The following is an 8365-nucleotide window of genomic DNA, read 5'->3' as shown; positions in this document are numbered from 1 at the left end:
GGATAAAAAAAAAAAAGAAGTCCCTACATCACAAGCCCCGTTGATGCTCTTGCCAGCCTCCAGCCGCCGTTTCTGCCCTCTGCTGTGTTGGTGGACGCCTGACCTTCCCAGCGCTGCCCGGGGGGAGCAGCCCGGAGAGTTGGGTCATACTCAGAGGCAGATAGAGGACACACTGTCAGGGTCTTCAAATAAACACTCTAGTAGTGGAGAACACACACACAGCAACATATGTATAGCACCTTTTCTCAGGAAAAGTGAAACAACTAGCCTATGGAGTGAGCATAACCATACATACATGCTCTGTTTATATATATATGACATTCCAGCAATACTGTATGTAGAGCCATAAAGCCAAAATTCATTCTCCAAGAGAGATGATGTAAATGTTTGAGTGAAGAATCAAAGCCATAGTATGTGTAGGTTGTTTTTTTTTATACTGTAGCGTGTGCATGATTCAGTTATATAATAATAATTATTGCTACTGCCATCGTACAAGCTGGTGTGATGATCACAAGACCATCTGCTGTCGCTGGGCTTGCATAAAGTTGCACCCCATAACACACACACACACACACACAGAGGTGGTAAAACCTCATCAAGGTTTCTTGGATTGATAGGAACAACAATCACAGTTACACATGAATAAACATACAAATTGATGAAGCGCCACAGCAAAGTGTGACACTGACTGCCCTCTCTCTGCCTCTGAGACGGTCGGTGTGCGAATGTCTCTGCCCCCCTAGCCCAGTGCATCCCCCCTCCTCACCCCCACCCCCCCCCCCCCACACACCCCCACTGGGTCCTCCTTTGGGAGGGGTCCCTGGCTGGAGATCGAGGATTTAAAAATGTAAATGAAGTCGTGTTAACCCTACCCACGCCATGTGCATCGTATAGTGGAGAGTAGTACTGTGGTTTAAAAAAAAAAAAAAAAAAACTTTATTTGAAGTGTTCTGTTGCTTCTTGTTTGTCCTCCATTTATAATTTCCTCCTGTTTTTGATGTTTCCCTTGACCTCTTGGCTGTTTACCGTTTTAAAGTTCCCCGTCCTCCGTGTGAGACTGTTCTGTTCTCAACACCTCATAAAGTTCCCCCACACTAGACATAATACTGTTTGCATCTCAGTGTGCATATCGACAGGAACCAGGCATCAAGAAACGAGACGTAATCTAAAGCAGTGGTTCCCAAAATGTTCACGTTAAGGACCCCTAAACTGACCACGGACCCCCATTTGATAAGATTTTGTCCCAGGGTCCCCCATCTGATAGGATTTTTGGCTTTTAGATGTTTTATTACAGAAAGTGTGAAACACATGACCAAAACAGTCATACATTCTGTCATTGTGTTAATTATGGATGGAATTAGTGAAGATAAATTATTCCCTTTTTGCTGGAAACCAGTGATCTAAGGCAGTGAACTAATAATGGAATATGGTCGATATATCTGACCTGACACTTGATCAAATTATAATGTAAACTGGGAATATTTTACCCAATATCTCTCAAATTACAAAACATTATGCTAATGATGTAGCATTATGTGAGCATAATCAAATATTTCGGATAATTTTTAAACTGCTTACTACTACTACTAAACTACTACTAAACTACTACTAACTCTGAAACCAATGGCGTAAATATCAGAGTTGCAACCGGTGCAGCTGCACAGGTAGCCAGACACATTTCTGGGCCCTCTTGTGCATCAACCGTTTCACTGAGTCTTCTGGGTAACTATTCAGCGATAATACTGGAAGTATTTGCAAACGTAATAGCTTTATATACCACCTTCCTGCTTTGTTTATAGCACTTACGGTTTCTGTCCGTGGTGCTGATCAAAGGCTAGTTGACAAGATGGGAGTTTCATGGTGACGTAGCAGTTGTCTGCTTTGCAACTGTCTGGCGTGGTTGTGTGTGTGTGCACTTAATTTTGGGGCTGAGGGCCCAAGAAAACAATTTGCACTGGGGCCAATCGCAACCATGTCACACTGCTGTCTGAAACACATTTCTATGTGTGCAGAAATCCAGTAACAAAGGACCAGCAGTTACGTTTAATATACTGTTTGGCATTTTGAAACTAGCTAGTAGTTAATAGGAACTCATGACACAAACTTAGTGACGGATTTACGAATAGCTGGTGGTATTAAACTCATTGACGTGTGCAACATGTCATGAGTATTGCTTCATTTTTAGGGGTCATACTGTAAAAAAAATTGGGAACCACAGATCTACAGCACACCTACAACACTTTATAAAGTTCACAGTTTAGAATTAATTTTCCCAGGTAAGAGAGAACCTCAAACTCTCAGAAACTTTTGCAAAATAAATCCTGCAAACTCCCATTTCTGTCCCTTGTGAGGGATGGATGATGAAACCACGGCTTCTGTGTCAGGATGAATAACTCAACAGCCGTTAAAGATTCATGAGGCCGAATGAGAATAGAGAACAAATTGGCCTGTTTTTTTTTTTACACCGCCGTTAACAGTGTCAGCGGCCATTCTTGTGTTGAGAACAGGACGTCGCCTTCACGGACGTCTCCTCTCCCTGAGCCGACCCTTTTGTGTTTCCATTCCCCGGTATATTTCTCAGTGAAAACTAGGTTTAGAAGACAGTGAGAATGTCTGTAGTGATTGTCGATGGTGTTATTGTGCAAACATCAATCACAAATGTAAGCGTAGATGAGGGTGTGTTTCCGTTATATTATCTTCTTCTCCTTCTCCCCCTCTTTACCGACCTCCTCCCCTCTCCCTGTTCCCTGTCTTCTTAACATTTCCCACCCTCGTTGTCCCCGTTCACAGTATTAGGCTGGATTATGGTTGTGTGGTAGTAGACACGTGTTCTGTGTGATCGGTGAGTCAGTGTTGTCGTGCTATGATTTGTTGCTCCTCGTGATGCCATCGAACACGGAGCAGTGATTGGATCAGTGGAGACAAAAGACGAAAGGGGTGACCCAGGTTCCCTAAAAAAAAAAAAACATTGGTTCCCATTTCACGCCCTTCTCATTCCCTGAAAAAGCACTTCTGGAACTTTCCCGCTCTGGGATCTTTCTCTGGATATGAAAACCCACGGACTGTACTGTATGTATTTTCTCTGATAATATCTTGTCACACTTTAACTTACAAATGTAGAAAGGGGGGTTTTGTTGTTTAAATACCGTGACTATGAGCCTGCACTCACTTTCTGCCTACTGTGGTTCACTGAGTCATTTTGTCAAGGAAGCAGCCCATTCACTGAAAACACACATTTTTTGGTAAGGGATAAAAATTAGCGCTTGTATCTATTAAATACCCACGAGTCCTTGAAAGCTAGAGGAGGCTTTTTAAAGTAAATCCTGTCCCCTCTAGCTTCAATTTTCTGCCAGAGATACTTTATCAAAAGCTTTAGAAATAGGTTAAACATTTTAATACATGGACACGTTGCCAAATAATTGTTCAGCAGCTCTTTTCTTTCACCAGTAGACACCACTTTGCAGACAAACCATTGCATCAGTCTGGCTGACAGATTCTCTGTGTTTGTAGATACCAGTGGAGCTTGAGCTTGATTCATCTCCTCCGCCGTGATTCTTGAGAAAGTAGGCTGAGCGATCCCCTCCTTCCTCCTCTGGTTCGCCCTTGCCTGGGGTCTGTTAGTCTAGACGCCCCATTTACAGCAACAGCAACAGCAGCAACCTCACTATTAGGATACCTTCCAATGGGGAAGTCCTCAACAAAATAAGATATTTTCCATTCTATTTCTCAATTAAAGGACCAATCTTAGCTGTTTTCCCACTATTTGACCAAGAAAACTGCATTTCCACATGCATTTCCTGTAATTTCTGACTCCACATTAGCTCTAAAATGAATCCATCTCCTACAGCTGCTGTTTTTCGATTGGATTAGACTCGAGTTGATTCATCAGAGCTGAGCGGAGCAGTAATGGGATGACGGAGAAGCGAGCTCGGCTGATTGGGTGATTACTTGGCTTATTAGTCTCATTTCCATAAAGGACCCCTCATAACAGTGTGCCATACAAATACCGGAGGCTGAATTCATGGTGTTATTTTTACACATCTGTTAGATAGAAATATTACAAACAGTAGTTTCATCTAATTGGACAAAGACATGGTAACACAATCATTGTTAACTGACATTCAGGTTTAATTGGGTATGTGACAACAGAGCATTGCTGAAGGATTGTTTAAAGCACCTTGAACAGACGACTGCTTCATCTTAACCTTGACCAGACAATTGCGACTGCCCCCCTTTCTATGTGGCAATACTGACCCCAAGTGGTCAATGTGAGTAACAGCAACAAATGGGACCACACTGCTGAAGCTGATGTGCCAGTATTATTGTACGTGGTGGGAAAATAAGACAACAGCTCTGGGTCTCATGCAGTGAAACGCAAAAGAGAGCAAATTGACTGTTAGATCCATAAGTCAGTCCTTTGCTGATTTTTCTTATAGCCATAGCGTTGACCTCCTCTCCGCTGTGGGTGTCTGGGGGCGTTTGTTCGCTCTCAGCTCACCTGTGAGGGAGTGATGAGGAGAGGCCTCCATCTGATCAAAAACAACAGTTCTGACCTGGTTTGCTGGGACTCAGTCTGTAAGATTAGACAAATACTTTCTGACGCCCCCGCCAGTTTCACCACCTTCACAGCTAACAATAACACACCATGATAAAAAAAAAAAGTCACAGCATCATTCTTTCTCTGAGCTGATCGGCAAACGGTCGGCTCCTTTCTAGAGAAAAAAACGTTCTTTCTTGTGGTCTTAGCAGGTTTAATCTATGCATGCCTTTTGTATACAGTGATTGGTCTTGCCAAACTCTCACCTACACTTGTACGGAGAGAGCTATGGGTGCCATTGTTGCTCTCCATGGGACTGGTTGAAACAGACTTCTACTGTATGAGCAGGTGAGACCATTAAAAGTGTTTCTAATCTGGTACAAATCAAAAGCCAGGGGGGCGAATAATCACCTGCATTCATGGATATTTAAAGAAGTGTGCATCTTCACAAATGAAGCATTTGTTTACTTGGGATGATTGTACTTTTACACATATCTATATCCACACACGGAGAGGATGTGTAAGCTGTAGATAAAACGATTGATATTCCAAGCAGGATGGTGGGACTGATCAATGCTGTATGGGGATAGGATTATTAATGGCATACTTTCATTGATCTATCTTGAACCTTGCCACTCTCCCAGAATCCCTCTGAAGTAGGAGGAGGCGTACAGAGCTCTTATTATAGACCTGGTTGGCACTCATTCCTAGGTTTCCACATTACCTTTTAAGATGATTTTTAGAACGAGATGGTGCCAGATTTTGACTTATTTCCCAGGTCTAATCCGATATAACGCTCTCGTACCTCTCCCACTCTTCAGAGGAAGCTGTCACTATGGTATAGCTCTGTATTTGTTGGAGCCCTCTAATGGAAAATATAGATTATTTCTCAAATTTGGCTGGGATAAATATGTTATCTCTTTCTCTCTTTTCTCTCTCTGTCCTTTCTCTCTGTCTTTCTATCAACTTGGCACCGACCTCGTGAAACATTACAGAACATTTTTCAATCGATCACTCTTAGTTTTTGTATATTTGTTCCGTGTTGACACGGTCGTTACTGACTCCTGAAACCTAGGAATGGGTGCTGAGCGCTCCAATCAAATGCAGAGCTAACATAAAGACAAGTTGTTCGACTTGTCAGATTGAATGGTGATCAATCATTAAAGCATATGACAGGTTGTTATACAGATAGTACCAAATTTGGACTTTCGTTCTCTCTGGCCGCAAGAACATCTGACTGTATCGGAATTATAACATTTCAATTTTGCACCGCGATGTGTGGATCCTTGGATGTGAAGAACAGAAACTGTACATATTAGATCTATTAGCCATATCATGTCATTAAATCTGTAGACCTCCTTGCCATGTCTGACAGAGGAAAATGACTGTTGAACTGTAAATAGTGTAGGTAGAGTAAGATAGGATTTAACTGCTGCTTCTTTTCTCCAGGGATCACCCTCGTTTTGCTCAGTCCCATGGCTGCTTGGTCTCAAAAGGGAAGGATGAGACAATAATGTACTTGTCTATAAAACACATATGAGTTCTTTTTTTATTTCAATGTATGTTTTATATACTGTCTGTCTTGTAAATTAACTCCTTTTTCGTCATAAAAGCATGATGTGACTCTGTCAAAAGTGTCCCGTGTCTCTTCTCGTTACCTGCGTGTGTCGCCTGGGGCTTAAAGCAATGAAACACTCGCACGCAAGCAACACTACATGGTCAATATGATTGTTTAACGTCATTCAAAAACATGGTCATTAATTAATCCACTGCTATAACAGGCTCCACTCTTCTGGAAGGATTCCCACAATATTTTATGACCTATGGCTGCAGGGATTTGCTCCCATTCAGCTGTCAGGCATTGATGTTGGCTTCAAGTATGATATTAATCATATAAGATATTAAATAATTAAACAAAGAAATGTACAAAATATTTAAAGGTTCTCTGTACGATATCCAGGAGTATTAATATAGCAGCAAACAGCTATTTGCTATGTAAAGATGTACAGGAGTAATGTCTACCTGAGCAGAGAATTAAGTCACTCTCCCTCTGTGTGTGTCGTAATCCGAGCTTCTCCTTGCTTTGTTGACATCGCCGGGCTGTCCGCTCAATTACAGCTGATAATGGCGTCTGGTCGCGGAAGCTACCACTCATCCTCCGGTTCCCCCCTCAGGTAAACACTGTTAGCACCATTAGCACCGTTAGCTGCGAGTCACCGACTCAGCCGTTGCCATGTTGAGAGCCGTGCGGACAGAGCTAAAAGATAGTGAATATTGGTTGTTGATTATTGCAGGTTTTATATAACAATAAAATTGTGAAATAATCTTTTAAAAACATATTATTATAAAATATTATTCCATTCCGCTTTTTGAACAAAAACAGTTTATTACATTTCAGGATTTTTTTATTTCATTAGAGCATCGTTCCCAAGACCGATATATTTCATGATGCCAGTTTTCATCACAGAGTAAATTAAGAGAAACAGACCAGAGCCAGTTATGTGATTGGCTGTTGAATCAAGACTGAATGAATGGACAGCCAATCACATAAGTGGCTCTTGATTGACAAAGACTTTATGATAATAGACCTTTTTCATTCTGTACTAACTACTGGCTCTGAGCACTGAGCTGGTTTTGAGTTTGCAGAGTATTCACACTACTGAAAGCAGACAGCATGCATACTAAATATGGTCTATTTTTGCTGTTATTGGTGTATTCTCCCTCAATTCAATGCACAAAGTAAAGAGGTGTGGGTGGTGGTGAAACAGCTCCAAAATATCTTGGAAAATGAAAGTAAGTATTAAATCTTTGGAAAAACATAGCATTGTGGCAGTTTGATTCACATCCAGCGTAACATGTATTGTATAATTTCCTGTCAGTATAAAATGGTAAAGTAATGTTGATATTTTTGTATACTAACTGCCACAACAGTATGATTAGTAGTATATAGTACATGATGTACTTGTTAGGTTGTAGTATGGATTTGGGACACGGCTCTAGACTATAACATTAATGATGGCTCTGTTCTGTTCAAGAGTTCCAGTGAATGTACCAGAACCCAGAAACTAAATTCAGCCAGCAGTCATTTTATTTTTAACACCTGAGCTTTTCCTGCTGAGACGCGTCCAAATATACAAAGTGTGAAGCACACTGTTCTCTAACATACAGTATATGCTGCATAGTCTTTACACTGAGGTAACATCCTTGTATTTTTTCCGGGAGGTTTTAGAAACCTGTGGGGAGTTAAGAATAAAGAATACACTGGGTGGTATTTTATAGGTAGATTCAAATATTTTTAGACTAGTCGAAAAATAAATATATATTAGGGATGCAAAACCGAGTGGTAAAAAAAAAACACCGTTCAATTACGTACAAACCGAACCGTGGGCTTGTTGTACCGCTGCACCACTATTAAATACAGGCCTGCTAATTATTTGATCAGTTTCCAGAGACATAGAAGAAGCAATTATCTGAACATAGGCCTACTTGACCATTAAATATTCTGCTTTTTTTCATGTATTAATCAGTGTTATGGCTTCATATAATGTAGATATATCATTCATTACTATCAATAAATGTATCTATTTATATACTGTATATATATTGGAGTTCAAATACATTAGAAGTGGTTGTTTTTCTTCTCCCTAATGTGCAAAACAAACCAAAACCGTGATTCAAAAATGGCAATACAAACTAAACTGTAGGCTTGTTGAACTGTTGCATCACTAAAACATAAATACATAAAGGATTTAGCTTTTTCTTCACCAGAATTTCTTTCCTGGCAGTGTGAAAAAGGCTTTGAAACAAGCTTCAGTAATTCAATTAAAG

Source organism: Sebastes fasciatus, chromosome 11 (genome assembly GCF_043250625.1).
Source record: "Sebastes fasciatus isolate fSebFas1 chromosome 11, fSebFas1.pri, whole genome shotgun sequence".
NCBI lineage: Eukaryota > Metazoa > Chordata > Actinopteri > Perciformes > Sebastidae > Sebastes > Sebastes fasciatus.
Note: the sequence above shows the minus strand (reverse complement) of the source record.